We start from the raw sequence: 16,269 nt of genomic DNA on the forward strand, positions 1-16,269 counted from the left end.
AATGGAGACAGCCAATCCATACCCAAAATCACGTCAAAATCGACTTTACTAAGCAACAAAAGATCTACTCTGGTCTCCAGACTCCCAATAGTCACCTCACATGACCAATATACACGGTCCACAATGATAGTATCGCCCACTGGAGTGGATACATGAACAGATGAAACTAAAGACTCACGGGGCATATCCAGAAAATGAGCGAAATACGAGGAAACATATGAATAAGTGGAACCAGGGTCAAATAATACAGAGGCATCTCTGTGGCAAACTGAGACAATACCTGTAATCACAGCATCTGAAGCAATGGCATCTGGTCTGGCAGGGAGGGCATAGAAATGGGCCTGGCCACCCCCTGATTTGCCTCCCCCTTTCGGGCAACCCCTAGCTGACTGAGCCCCACCTCGAGTTGGATGGACAGGTGGTGGAGTTGTTGGTGTTGGTGCCATTGGTCGAGTACTCTGTTGTGGAGTCCCACTCAACAACCTAGGGAAATCTCTCTTGATGTGACCAAAATCTCCTCGCTCGAAACAACCCCTAATCTGACGGAACTGTTGCTCCTGGTGCCCAGAAAAACTACCTGTGGAAACCTGAACTGACAAGGCATGGTGGGAACTCTGCCCTGGTAGTGCACTGAATGACTACTGGCCCTGCTGATGACTATGTGACCCATGGCCAGATGATGCACCACGGTGGACTGGGCGAGCCGTTTGAGCATGTCTGAAAGACCCCTACCATGGTGAAACTGCCCCCCCCAGAAGGGACACCGCTAAATCCACCCTATCCACGAGGCCTCTTGGCCTTCCTCTCAACCTGCTCCCGACTGCGAACCATCTCAATCTGACGAGCAATGTCGAAAACCTCATCGAAAGTAGTACCAGACACACACTCTCTCTCTCTAGTCATAAGCGATCGTAGCTGAAAAGTGAGGCCATCTATGAACCTTTTGATCCTCTCCCTGTCTATGGGAACCAACCAAATAGCATGACGGGCCAACTCCGAGAATCACATCTCATACTACGTCACATACATATCACCCTAACGAAGCTGCTCAAACTGCCTGCGCAGCTCCTCTCTACCGGACTGAGGCACGAACTTCTCCAGGAATAGACCAGAGAATTGCTGCCATGTAAGGTTTGTTGCGCCGACTAGCCTACGCCTCTCATAAGCCTCCCACCAACTGAAGGCAGCCCCATAGAACTGAAAGGTAGTGAACGAGACCCCACTGGTCTCCAGAATACCTGCTGTACGGAGTATCCTCTAACACTTGTCTAAGAAACCCAGTGCATCCTCTCCCTCTGTACCACTAAAAGATGGAGGATGAAGTCTCCCAAACCTCTCCAATCGACGTTGCTCATCATCAGGCATGACAAGTACCACATAGTCCTAAGCAGCTGCAATCGTGTAGGCTGGTGGTGCCCCCGGTGTCTGGAATCCCTGTACCACCTGCTCTGGTGTGCGGGCGGCGGGAGTCTGAGCACCTCCCCCAGCCTTAGAAGTAGCTGATGCGGCCGATACAGAGACCGCCTGAGCAAGACAGGTACATGCGGTCAGAATCTGAGTTAAGGCCTCCTAAAGGCCTGGAATCACCATGGGCACTGGTGGTGCCTGAGTTGGTCCCATGGGCACTGGTGGTGCCTGGAATCACCATGGGCACTGGAATCACCATGGGCACTGGTGGTGCCTGAGTTGGTCCCACCGGCTCATCCACAACTTGAGCCTGCTCCTGAACTGGGGCAACTGGTGGATCTTCATGTGTTGTCCTGGCTGTGGTACGAGCTACACCTCTGGCCCTACCATGACCTCTACCACAACCTCGACCTCTTACGGCCCTGATTGGTGGTACTGGTGGTTGTCTATCCAGCCCTGTAGTACACGTCATCACCATTTGTGAGAGAATTTGAACAACATAAATTTAGTTACCAGAATCAAAAGATTCGCATGACAAGAATTCAAGAATGTAAAGTTTCCTAAGGGTTCGGCAGCCTCTCGAAGATAAGTACAGACGTCTCCGTACCGATTCACAAAACTCTTCTAAACCTGCTCATGAATCGTGAGACCTATGTAACCTAGTGTCGCAGACCCATTTTCTGGGGGCTCAGCGAGGGCAGTGAGATAGCCTGACTACTACTCTTGCTTCAGCCCTTAACAAGAAACAAGCACAAAATCGTGCTTTGGACCAAGGCAATCACACAAACTCAAAGGTTGGAGGGATAACGAAATGAAAGACACAAAGATGGGAGGCCAAGGCCAATTTTCGGGGTTTATCTCATATACAAAAGAAGGAAATACAAGTAAAGAGATCTGCCTTCTAACAAGGCTTATGTATCCTATTTATACAGAAAAATGTCCACAGGCAGCTAAGCTGGCTGTGGGCCCATCCAGCCTGTGGTGCACTGCTTTGTGCTGGTTTCTTGGAAGGTGTTGGTAGCACATATGCCAATTGACTTGTCCAGCTGATGTGGCCCACTTCTTGCTGGCAGGTAGTTTCTCCCATGTTCATCCAGACAGGATATGGCCCTACCTAGCTGTGCAGCACATGCCTTTGCTGGCAGCATGTTGCTTCCATGATTGTCCTGGCAGACTGTGGTCCTGCCCAGTTGTGCTGCATGTGACTTTGCTGACGAAACGTATCCCCTAGGAGGGCCCGGACAGCCTGTCGGATTATTGCCTCCATGTGCAAAGACCTTCTGGTCTTTGGCAGCCAAGTTTGGCTCGTTTGGCAGCCCTTTAGGTAGCAAATTTGGGCGGAAAATATGCGGGTCGGTACACTCTCCCCCACTTGAAATGGCGATGACCTCGGCGCCACATCGGTTCAAGTAGTCGTGAACTTGATCTTTGAATGGCCACAATGCCTCATATTTTTCCCACGTTGCCCCTTCTGATGGTTGCCCTTTCCATCGGACAAGAAATTGGGCGCTTGAATTGCCCCAACCTACTTCTTGTATCACCCGATGCTTGATAATGGTCTCGACCTTTTTGTCGATGACCGAAGAACTTGTGAAAACATTTGGTCGCCTGGATTGCCTCCGCTCCATATAACCCTTGTCTCTACAAGGTGCCTTTAACGGACTGACATGCCTCGACCCAAGTAGCTTTCCACGTTGCTTCCTTGAATCCTCCAACTTTGGAGGTTCCATGTACGGACCCATGGCATGTGGCTTCGCCCACGAACTGAAGTCCTTACACTTAAGGACTCGTTGTTCAGAAGGAGTCAAGGCTTTGTCCCTCTTGACTTCCTTAGTCCATGTCCCGACTGCCAAAACCGGTACTCCCTCTTCCATGAAGCCTTTTACGATTTGAATCGCGGACAGCAAACTAACAACTTGTGGTACCCAAACTACCGTCACCACACACGGACCCCTTGGGTCATAAATGTAGATCTGGTTGAGAAATGGGCATATGAATGCCTTCACTGCATCCCAATAATCCAGCCCCAGTACCAGATCAAATACGTCTAGGGAAGCGACAAAGAAACTCACGTTTCCCTGCCAAGCTCCTAAGTTGAGCTGCACATTGCGGGCGATCCCTTTCACGTTGGTGGGTTTGGCATTTTCCGTCTTCAGTACAGAACTGCTAGGACCAAACTCAAGGCCAAGTGACTTAGCCTTTGCTTCGGACACAAAATTGTGTGTCGCGCCGGTGTCTACCATGATACGGACTGATTGTCTGTTTAATTGTGCATCCACGAATAGTGATCCTGGTTCTCCTGATTGGCATTCCTTGCCAATCACATCGTTGCCTAAAGCGTGAATCAGTTTGACAATGTCATGCTTCCCTTGGGCGGCCTGCTTCAAAGCAGGCCTTTCGGCGACTACTGCGCCCATTACCATATTGCCAAGATGAGCTATGTGCGGTGGTTGTTCTTTGGCTTGTTCATCCGCTTGGATTCTTTCCTCTGTTAGCCTCCGCTCGGCCGAAATTATGGCACCGAGTTTCTTCAAAGAAGGACAATCTTTGTAGCCATGACTAGTGTCCTTGCAGATATAACAACCATTGCGGGGACCAGCATCCTTCCTCCTTTGGTTGTACCGGTCGTGCCAGTGCACCTTGTTGCCTTGTTCTCTGGAATTGCAGTCAGGGGTAGCAACTTGTTTGCCCTTGTCCCGATATCCATGGTCTCCATCAGGTTGGAAGTTGGTGTCCCTCGCCTTTGTGGCTTCTGTCCTATAATCATTTAAGGACTCTGCAACCGCAATAGCTTCATCGACGTCTTTGACTTGACGTCGCTGCAATTCCTATATTGCCCAATCTTAAAGGCCATCGATGAAAGTGAATAACAAGTCATCGCTTGCTAAGTTTGGAATTTGCATAATGAGTTTCGTGAAATTTCTCACGTACTCGCTTATGGAAGTTGTTTGCCTGAGCTCTCTCAACTTCCTACGTGCCTTGTTGACAACGTTTTGGGGGTAGAACTGGCGCTTCAGTTCGAACTTCAACTGATCCCAGCTCTTGATGGAGCAAGTTACCTTCTCTATGACTGCTTTCTTCTGTCTCCACCAAAGCATGGCGGTCTCGGCAAGATACATCGTTGCTGCCTAGATCTTGGCAGCCTCATCAACGATGTAAAGGTGCTCAAAGTAGTCTTCCATCTTCCATATGAAGTTCTCTACTTCTTGAGTGTCTCGTTCGCCCCTAAACTCCTTCGGTTTTGGGCCCTCGATCTTGGTCTCCCGCACTGTCACATGACCAGTGCCACCAGCTAACTCTACTGCCTTCAGTTGTTGCTTTAGGAGCTCAATCTCCGCGTGCAATGCCGATACAACCTCGGTCAGCTTAAGCTCAAGGTTGGTCAGTCCTTCCTTGTGCTCAAAAATCGCTTGATATACCGACTCTTTGACCTCATCTAGTCCATCTAGGGTCGTAGACTCAAGTGCTTGGAAGTTGTGCAGAACTTCACCCATGTGCTGGTTTAGAGCATCTAAACTAGCTTCAGTGAGACCCATTCTCACGTTTAAAGGATTTGAGACAGAAGCCTCATAATCTTCACCACGGCTAACCTGTTGTGGGGGCAGCGGTAAAGCTGGCGACTCACTTGTTACGGCTATGGCGGGATCTCGAACTTTGCTTGTTCCTCTCTTCTTTGGTTTCTGCCACTTTGTTGGTGACTCGTCTCTGCCACGAATGTTGTCTAAGTTGACGTTATCTCCATCAGTTGCCATGGTCGATAACCTTTGCTCTGATACCACTTGTCGCGGACCCATTTTCTGGGGGCTCAGCGAGGGCAGCAAGATAGCCTGACTACTACTCTTGCTTCAGCCCTTAACAAGAAACAAGCACAAAATTGTGCTTTGGACCAAGGCAATCACACAAACTCAAAGGTTGGAGGGATAACGAAATGAAAGACACAAAGATAGGAGGCCAAGGCCACTTTTCGGGGTTTATCTCATATACAAAAGAATGAAATACAAGTAAAGAGATCTGCCTTCTAACAAGGCTTATGTATCCTATTTATACAGAAAAATGTTCACAGGCAGCTAAGCTGGTTGTGGGCCCGTCCAGCCTGTGGTGCACTGCTTTGTGCTGGTTTCCTGGAAGGTGTTGGTAGCACATGTGCCAATTGACTTGTCCAGCTGTTGTGGCCCACTTCTTGCTGGCAGACAGTTTCTCCCATGTTCATCCAGACAGGATGTGGCCCTACCTAGCTGTGCAGCACATGCCTTTGCTGGCAGCATGTTGCTTCCATGATTATCCTGGAAGACTGTGGTCCTGCCCAGTTGTGCTGCATGTGACTTTGCTGATGAAAAGTAGCCCCTAGGAGGGCCCGGACAGCCTGTTGGATTGTTGCCTCCATGTGCAAAGACCTTCTGGTCTTTGGCAGCCAAGTTTGGCTCGTTTGGCAGTCCTTTAGGCAGCAAATTTGAGCGGAAAATATGTGGGTCGGTACACTAGGCTCTGATACCAACTTGTAACGACCCACAACCTAACCCGTAGTGATGGCGCCTATTGTGATACTAGGCAAGCCGACCTTTCCAAAACATTTTTAAAATTTAACATAAATGAATTTAAGACATTTAAAATAACCGGAGTCTTTCATAAAAAACGGGGGTAAAACCCAAATAAATTATAAGTGCAGAAAAATAGCCCGATATCGGGGTGTCACTGAACCATGAGCATCTAGATATCCAGTCTAATACAAACAGTGTCTGAGTATCAATACTAAAAAGAAAGAAAACATAGAAGGAGAGACAAGGTCTGCGGAGGTCGGCAGCTATCTCGTAGTCTCCGGTACTCGATCGCGCACGAACTCAACGACATCCGTGATCAAACACACCAGGGTCTGTATATGAAGTGCATGGTGTAACATGAGTACAACCAACTCAGCAAGTAACAGAAATAAATAAAGAACTAAGAAGGTTGTGGCGAGCTATACAAATACAGTTCACTTTCAATAATTCCAGCAAAGAATAGACATGCTTTCAAATCCGGCAGTTCAAGTCAAATCAGTTTATACAGTTACAGTGCAGGTAATCCGGATATAGAATCTTTCAGAAATTTCATAACAATGACAGATAGCAACTAAGTGCATCAACAAATGGAAAACAAGTACAGCCTCTCAGGGCAACAGACACTCAACTCGTCACTACAGCTCAATCACTCGGCTCTCAGCCCTCAGTACTCACACTCAATAGGTACATGCGCTCACTAGGGGTGTGTAGACTCTGGAGGGGCTCCTTTCAGCCCAAGCTCTATATCCGCACGGACGACTCACGTGCTGCATGGATAACTCACGTGGTATAGTATTAATATTATGGAACCGCACGGACAACTCACATGCCATAGTATCAATACCTCACAGACAGGCCCTCGGCCTTACTCAGTCATTAACCTCTCTAATCTCTTGGGCTCTCAAAAATCACAAAGATCGGCCCAAATAAAGATAACATAGTGTATCAACAAAATCCAGAAGAGGCTGAGATATGATATGCAAGTAAAACCATGACTGAGTACAAGACAGCAATTAACAAGTAATTCAACAAGTACGCGACCTCTACGGGTCCCAAGAGTTCCATCACATAGCCTAAGCATGATTTCTAACATGATTTGCAGTTAAATTTTTATAACACAGGGAGAGCATATAGCTAGCAACAAGTTATTCAACTTTACAGTTTCACGGAATAGACCAAGTCCCAATTCCTACGGTGCACACCTATACGCCCGTCACCTAGTATGTGCGTTACCTCAGAAATACTCACATAATCCAATAATTTGGGGTTTTATACCCTCAGGACTAGATTTAAAACTGTTACTTACCTCAAACAACGCAAAATCCTATTCCGCAATGTCTTTGACCCTCGAATCCGTCCCCAAATGCCCTGAATCTAAGTCAAAAGCAATACGAGATAATTAATATAAGCTAAAGGAATCAATTCCACAAGAAAAATATAAAACTACAAGCCAAAATCCGAAATTGGTCAAAAACCGGCCCCGGGTCCGCGTCTCGAAATACGACAAAAGTCACAAAATAAGAACACCCATCTACTCACGAGTCCAATCATACAAGAAGTTTTCGAATCTAACCTCAAATTACCTTCCATAACTTGAAATTGTAGCCTATGAAGTTTCTACCATTTTTCCCAAATTTACAACTTAAATCCTTAATTAGATGATGAAGATAGCAATAGATTCATGAAATATAGTCCAACCCGAGTTAGAATCACTTACCCTAACATTCTTCTTGAAGAAACCTCGAAATATCGCCTCACACCGAGCTCTTAAATTCCCAAAATTGAAATAAAAATCAAACCCTCGAAATCCCATTTTCTTCCGCATCTGCGGACCCACTGTCGCACCTGCGACGCCGCACTTATGGAATTACCCTCGCAGGTGCGAAAATGACTTAAAGGACTGGGTCCGCATCTGTGATGAAGGGGTCACACCTGCGTGTGTGTGCCTGCGGACAAAGGTCCACTTCTGCGACCTTCCCCTCCATCTCACTCTCCGCATATGCGGAGCTTCGAGCGCATATGCGGGCTCGCAGATGCGGAAATGTCCTCGCACCTGCAACCCCTGGACATCTCCTCAACTCCCATTTCTGCGCTCTTTCACCCGCACGTGCGAGTACGCACCTGCGGTCTCCCCACCACAGGTGCGAAACCACCAGATTATAGAAACCTTCAGCCATTAGCCTAAGTCCAAAATCAAACCGTTAAGCATCCGAAACACCCGTGAGGCCCCCGGGACTTCAACCAAATATAAAAACAAGTCCTAAAATACCATACGAACTTAGTAGAGCCCTCAAAGCACGTCGAACAACAACAAAAATACGAATCGCCCTCCAATCCAAACTTAATGAACTGCGAAATTTTCAAATTCTACAAACGATGTCGAATCATACCAAACCACGTCCGATTGACCTCAAATTTTGCACATAAGTCATATCAAACATTACAGACCTAATCCGACTTCCGGAATTGGAATCCGACCCCGATATCAAAAAGTCATTTCCCCGGTCAAACTTCTCAAAAATTCAACTTTCGCCATTTCAAACCTAAATTAGGTACAGATGTCAAATTCACATCCCAGACACGCTCGTAAGTCCAAAACCGCCCAACGAAACTAATAGAACCGAGATAACTCTATTTTGGAGTCGTTTTCACACAGTTCAGACTACGGTCAAAATCCTAAGACTTAAGCTTCCGTTTTAGGGACTAAGTGTCCCAAAATACTCCGAAACCAAAAACAAGATCTCCCGGCAAGTCAAATAAGTAGAAACAGATACAGAAAAAATAGTAAATAGGGGATCGGGGCTAGTACACTCAAAATGACCGGCCGGGTCGTTACAGGATTCATCATTCGTTTGTGAGAATTCACCATTTCTTTGTAGTTCTCTTGGCTTTGGTTGTGAGCATTCAACAATTTATTGTAGTTCTCTTGGCAATGGTTCAAACATGAAGCATCACTACTTGAAGCATTTATACCACCAAAACGAGGTATTGCATGTTTAAAAACTTTGCTGGGGACAACTCCTAATCCTAAGCACCTTACCCTTGCAGAGTGCTCTTTTCCTAATATTTTACCAACAACATCATTCGGCAAAACTTCAGACTCATCCACCGTGCTTTGGCTCAAAGAAAGCTCAATTGTTTCCTAAATATTATTTGTTACAACATTAATAAGTAACTAAATGCACACTAAGACAAGCAAAAAAGAGATAGCTGCTTAAATGCATCAAGCCAGATACTTTAAAAGTATAAAATACACCTAAATACAAAAGCAATACCAAAAAAGAACTTCATCCTTATAGGTCTCATTGTAAGTAAAATGAACTTAAAAGATACATGATGATTTTTTAGAACTATATGGTGGTCTGGTTCATTTTACTGACTCCTTTTGCATTTGAATAAGCAAGATCAGCACTTAATACTATGCAGCGTAACTACTACCATTATTTTCATAAGAAACCAATACAGAGAATCAATAAAAAAGAAAAGGAGTTTTTTTTTACATCAATGTAAGAAGCTGGGTGAAACAAGTATATGGAAATGAAGGAAATATACACAAAAACAGAGTAATGGTGAGTTAATATATATGGGACAAGAGAAATCAATTGGCTATCTTTTGTTCTTCTGAAACAGATTTCCTTTTTTCTGAGCTATTCTTGTTGTGTTATCACATCAGATAAGTACTATGATTAATGAATCCTTGCTCATTGTAGGAGATTTTAATATTATCCTCTCAGTACATAATAGACTGAATGGACTAAAATAATCAGACACCATCAACTTTCAAAGACGTATACAAGATATTGAACTTGGCCAAATCAATAGGAAAGGGAGTCAATACTCTTAGAGTAATAAAAGAGATGCAGAAGAGAGAACCTATAGTTTAATAGATTGAGCTTTCTGTAATGACCAATAGTTTCTAATGTATAGTAGATTGGAAGCATTTTACCACAATCTAGAATGCTCATACCATACCAAAATTATTATTGAAGCTAATATAGCTAAATAATACATCTCAACGTTATTTCGATTACTCATATCTCGTAGATCTTTTCGAGCCTTAATATGATCCTTTGATTTTTCTTTATCATTTAGCAAAGAGTATATAATATTATCAAACACATTCTTTTCAATATACATAGGGTCTAAATTATGGCGCAATGAGTTGAATTCCCAATATGAAAGACCGAAAATATGCTTTTTTTTCTTCATTGCTGAGTTACATCTTCCCCAACACTCTTTTGCCTATTTCTTTTTCTTTTATCATTCAACTCTGCTGGTTTTCCAAATTTAATATCAATATCTTTCACTTGTTGTAAAATGTCGGACCCAGATAACTTATTTGGGGGAGGGGGGGGGGTGTCCTCTCTTCCACATTTCCACCAAAGCGAAGCTTCATCAATCTAAATTTGTGATTTCTTGCCAAAAATCGACGATGGCCAAAAAAGCACCACTTTCTACTATGCCGAAGTCAATAAGGTTCTGTATCAAAATTACAATAAGGGCATGCAAAACCGGTATGTGTGTTCTAACCAGATAAAATATTAAGTGCAGGAAAATCACTGATTGTCCACATATGAGTTGCTCGCATTCTAAACATTTCATCCTTTGATGAATCAAAAGTTTTCACACCTTCACTCCACAACTTATTCAACTCCTTAATAAGGGGTTGCATGTATATATCTATATTATTCCCCGTCGTACGTGGACCTGGAATGATTGTTGAGAGGATAAAATTTGGTTGATTCATACACAACCAAGGTGGATGATTATATGGAACCAAAATCACTGGCCAAATGCTATAATTAGTACTCATCATCCCAAAAGGGTTAAAACCATCACTAGCTAGGCTTAATCGAATATTTTGAGGATCAGAAGAAAATTCAGGAAATATTGTATCAAACCTCTTCCATGCCTCACCGTCTCTAGGATGCCTTATGATTCCATCTTTGTTACCATTCTCCGCATGCCATCTCATATGCTCTGCCGTCTTAGAACACATGAACAATCTTTGTAACCTTGATTTTAATGGAAAGTAACGCAAAACTTTTGCAGGCTTCTTCTTTTGCTACTTAGTTGTAGTAGACTGCTTCTTCTTACCTGTAGCAGACACCAAAATTTTGCTGCTTTTCTTATCAGGCTTCCACCTAGAAGTGCGACAATACTTGCATATTTCCTCATCAATATCATCTTCCCAGTACAACATGCAGTCATTCGGATAAGCATTGATCTTAACATAATCAAGACAAAATTTATTGATGGTATTCTTGGCCTCATAAAAAGAATTAAGTATTTTTGCAAATTTAAATGCATCCCTAAGTAGATCTAGTATCATAGTCATTCCCTTGTCACTTCACCCAGACAAACACTTTATGTGATATAATTTTAACAAAAACTCTAACTTTGAGTACCTGGACCCTTCATACAGTTCTTGATTTTCATCTCTAAGCAAATTATAAAAGTCTTTGTTATATGAAGTTGGCATTTCGTTTAATATTTCTTCTTCTCCCACTACTTGTGACGGACCTACATTAACGCTCTCATATCTTAATCCCTCAAATGCTTCATTAATTAATAATTTTATAGGATTTTCAGGAGGTATTGTATCATGGGTAACCTCTATCTTGTTAGAATTGTGCACCACATTCATTTCCCCATGCATAACCCAAGTGACATAATTTTGAGTGAATGGTTTGCAGACCAAATGGTCAAATACTATATCATTAGTCTACCACTTTCTAAAGCCACATTTAGGATATGGACATTTTATTCTATCTCGTATAGATCCATTCTTAAATGCAAATTCTATAAATTGATTCAAACCAAGCAAATATTCTGGTGTGTTCCTCGACATTCTAATCCAAGACTTATCCATTGAAAAAATAGATTAGTGCGAAACAATAGTACCTACAAGATTTTCAAAGCTATAAGATTAGAGACATATTTTAACACTTTATAAGACAACAAAAAATAAAGGTAATGTTCTACTAATTATCTAGCATGATAAGACCAACTGAGAATGATACAACATGCTACTTAATTTTTCCTAAATTGACTACATTACAACAAGCCTTTTGCATTAAACAGCAAGCTCGTTGACGCAATTAGTAAATTAAATGACAAATGTAAACAGTAATAGAAACACAAAAGTTTACAAACAAACAATGAATTATTTTCTGGAAGCGGTGAAAAGAAAAGAAATCAAGCACGATGAGATTAGTAGAGTTAAAATAGATGTTAGCATATTCTAATCAATTACATAGCTTAGATAGATATTCGTTTTTTTCCTGAAAGAAAACTTTAATATCAATAGAATAATTAGACAGATTTCTCGACGAGTAAGAATTTCAATCCTAACAAGTAATAAAATAGTAATGCTAAAAAATCATCTAGCTAAAACCAAGGAGAAAGAGTAAAACTTCATTATCAGTTTATACAAAAATATGCCACTTGACTAATTAACAAACTGAAAAAAAAAAAAAGTATCATCACAAAACCAAAATTATACATACATGTGCCTAGGTATCTACCATAAACATGCATGCAATGTAAGAATCAAGTAAAATGAAGGTTAAAAATTAGGCATATCAGTGTAGTAATTAAAGAGATAATGGAGAAAAAGCTTACCAAAACTGAAAAACACAGAGACTAATCAATTTATTACTAAATTTTTTTTATATTACAGAACATGAAGAAAAAAAATAGAAAACAAAAATACATTAGGATATTGAGGCAATAAAGCAGATTGCATGCCAGAAAATTAGAGCTTTATTGAGAAGCTAAGCTAATAAATTGCATAAAATCAACATAGAAACCCCAAATCAACCAAAAAACTCCAAATAAATAGAAAAAACCTCAAATCCAACAGAGAATACCCAAAATAACACAAAAATAAAGTAAAAATCCACATGCAATTTATAAAATACAAAAATACCTGGTTACACAAAATCAGAATTGGAGAAGATGAAAGACAAATTTCAAATAAACTGAAGAAGAAATTACTCTGATTGGGAAAACTTGACTGCTATGCTATTTCAGTACTGCAAGAGAGAAGCCGCCGCTTGGAGACTAGAGACAGAGAGAGAGAGAGTGAGAGAAACGGGAAAGTGGGAAAGCAAAATGAGGTCTAAAGGTTTTAGGTAATAAGGTCTAAAGTTTTTGGGAGAGAAAAAATGAGGAAAAACAAAAATATAGTGGGAAAAATTAGAAGCTTGGCGCTCTTTTGCTTTTAATATACTAGCCCCCCCCCCCCCAAATTATAATTAATTACGTCGGCTAGAGAAAGTCCCACAATTTGATACAATTTGCGGGAGTTACCGGTGACCGCCACTAATTAACTGCCGCTATTTGACCTTTTTTTGTAGTGATATATAGGCTGCATGCCTGGCATCACATCAATCTCGAAATCAATCTCCCTGTCTGGCGGGAACCCAGTGAGCTTATCCGGAAAGACCTTCGAAAATTTATTCACAACAAGCATAGACTCAAGTGTAGGTGCCTTAGTATCGGTGTCTGTAACCCGGACCAAATAATAGATACACCCCTTGTTAATCATCTTTGTGGCTTTAAGGTAAGAAATAAACCTACCCTTCGGCATCACATTACCCTCCTTCCATTCAATCACTGACTCAGTTGGAAATTCAAACCTAACGGTTATGGTTCGACAGTCAAGCTTAGCGAAACATGAATAAAGCCAATCCATCCCCATTATTACATCAAAATCAACCATCCCCAATTCAATGAGATCGACCATGGTGTCCTTACTACACACCGTGACAATACAATCCCTATAAACCCGTGCGGCCGGCCACAATAGACTCACCAACTGGAGTAGATACAGAGAACGGCTCATAGAGCTATTCCGGTTCTATCCCAAATTCCATAGCAACATAGGGAGTGATATAGGACATTGTGGAATCGGGATCAATGAGAGCATACACATCATGAGATTGAAGAGTCAATATACCTATGACAACATCTAGAGAAGCCTCTGAACTCTGGTTACCCCTTATAGTATAGAAACGGCTGGGTCCTCCCGAACTTTGTGCGCCACCCCTAATTGCCCCACGCTCTACAGGTGTTGGGGTGCATCGAGCTGGAGGAGGTACTGAAGATGTAGTAGTTGCAGAACTAGCTGGCTGGCTGTGCTGTACCTCTTCCCATGCTCTGGTGAGACGAACTGCAATCCCTCTGAATGTAACCCCTCATTCCACACCCGTAGCAAATGGGCTGGTCTATGTAGCATGTCCCAAAGTGCATCTTCCCGCACCTAGGGCATGGGGGCCTCCGTTGCTGCTGAAATCTCCCACCAGACCGACTCTACTGGTAGGATCCCTTATTGCCCTGGCTGGGCCTAAAACGGTTCCCCTGCTGCTGACTGGGCCCCGATGGCGGTGCACTAACTAAAGACTGCACAAAAAAAGACTGGGAAGGCCCTGATGACCCTCCCCTGAAAGTTGTCCTACCACCACCACCACCGGTAGTACTACTGATGTTGCCCGCTGACCGGACTTTGTTGCTACTCTCTCGCTCCATTCTATTCTTCAGCTTGCGGGTCTTTGTGGCTTGAGCAAATGCCACCATCATACCATAGTTCATATCAGAATTCAAAAAAGCTATAGTGGCCTCATTAATAACTAATGGGCTAAGGCGGACTCGGAGGGTCTTATGCATCTCGTCAATAAAATACTGGGGGTCCTTCTCAGGATCAGTACATGTGCACACTGGAGAGTCCGGAGAAATCTGTTCACCCGGAACTAGTGGAATCCCCTGGCTGACTAGAAGAAGTGGGTGCAGCATCTGATCTCTGGGCCTGGGAAGACACTATTTGAGCCAACATCTGTATGGCTCCCCTAAGATCCCCATGGGATACACCGGGACTGAAAGCTGGGGCTAGAGGTAGAACTGGAATATCAGTTGGAGGGATCATTGAACCCTCGATAGGTGCAGGAACTGGTGCGGTCTGACCAGGTGTAGTGGAATCAGGTAGCGTAGTAGTCGGGGAAATATTCTCACCCCTCGGGTGCTCACCCGCATCATCAAGTAAAGGATCAACTGCCACTCCTGGGGTGACATTGGCTCCTTGGCAGTTCTTGCCTACTTCCTAGGTGCCATGTACTGAAAGTTAGAGCAAAGCACGAGTTAAAGGAGGAACAATCTTACAATCAGCTTTATCACATGATCTAGAAAATCAAAGAAAGGGATTATTCCTAAATGCCCAAGTAGCCTCCTAATTATAGAGGGTGGTCTACAACACACCGATAAGAAGGACTCTACTAGACATGGCTCCGAGACATCCTAGGACACTTTAAAACTTTAGGCTCTGATACCAAGTTTGTCACGCTCTGACTTCGGGGAGCGCGACCGGCGCTCAACAGATTTACCCCGGTCGAGCAAGCCTACACAGCCGTCTACCCAACTCACCCACAAATAAAGAGGAAAATGCATTTCACTAATTAGCCAGTAAGAAGTCATGTGAACGACAACAGTTCATTTTCATTAGTTACGCCATTAACAAGTCTTCAAAGATGTACATTATATAGTCATAGTTAAAGTGGAACAGATGATATAATTATAATATTTTTATTTTCACCTTCTCATAATAGATAAAACCCACACTATGTCTACGGAGCCTCTAACAGGAACAAAAGAGTGCTATGATAGTGCAAGCAACAAGGCCCGATTATACCTTAAAATGCTATGTACAAAGGATAGAAGATACAGAACCCTGAAATGAAGTGGGGCTCACCAAATCAGCTAAGGAGAGGGGTGTGTTGCTATCACTGATCAATACCGCCTACTATGGAACCACCTGCATCCATTAAAGATGCAGCGCCCTCGGCAAAAGGGACGTTAGTACATATGGAATAGTACTAGCACCTAAACTAAGCACCCTCTCAATAGAACGAATATCAGTAAACAGAGAAGGAAATAGGAAATCAATAAGAGGATGAAATGGTAACAAAGTGACAAATTAGGGAAAAGTAAATTTCAGCATTTTAAGTTGAGAGGTCTTTAGCACCGATATGCCACCGTGTTTTAGCACGGAGTTCGATCTCAGTCCGATCAGCTAAGCCGTCTCACCCCGAGACATACACTCACAATACCACCATGTGTATGGCATGGTGTCCGATCTCAGCCCGATCAGCTAAGCCATCTCACCACAATACCGTGTGGGTCGACATCACATCACATCTTACTAGAAATAATCTCATCCCATATAAGGGGAAACAACTCAACACATCAATCTCATCCCATAAAGGGGAAACAGTTCTCATCACAATATCACGGAGATTTACCCCTCAATCACTCTTACACCGGCATGTGT

This window comes from Nicotiana tabacum, chromosome 13, assembly GCF_000715075.1.
Source record: "Nicotiana tabacum cultivar K326 chromosome 13, ASM71507v2, whole genome shotgun sequence".
Taxonomy (NCBI): domain Eukaryota; kingdom Viridiplantae; phylum Streptophyta; class Magnoliopsida; order Solanales; family Solanaceae; genus Nicotiana; species Nicotiana tabacum.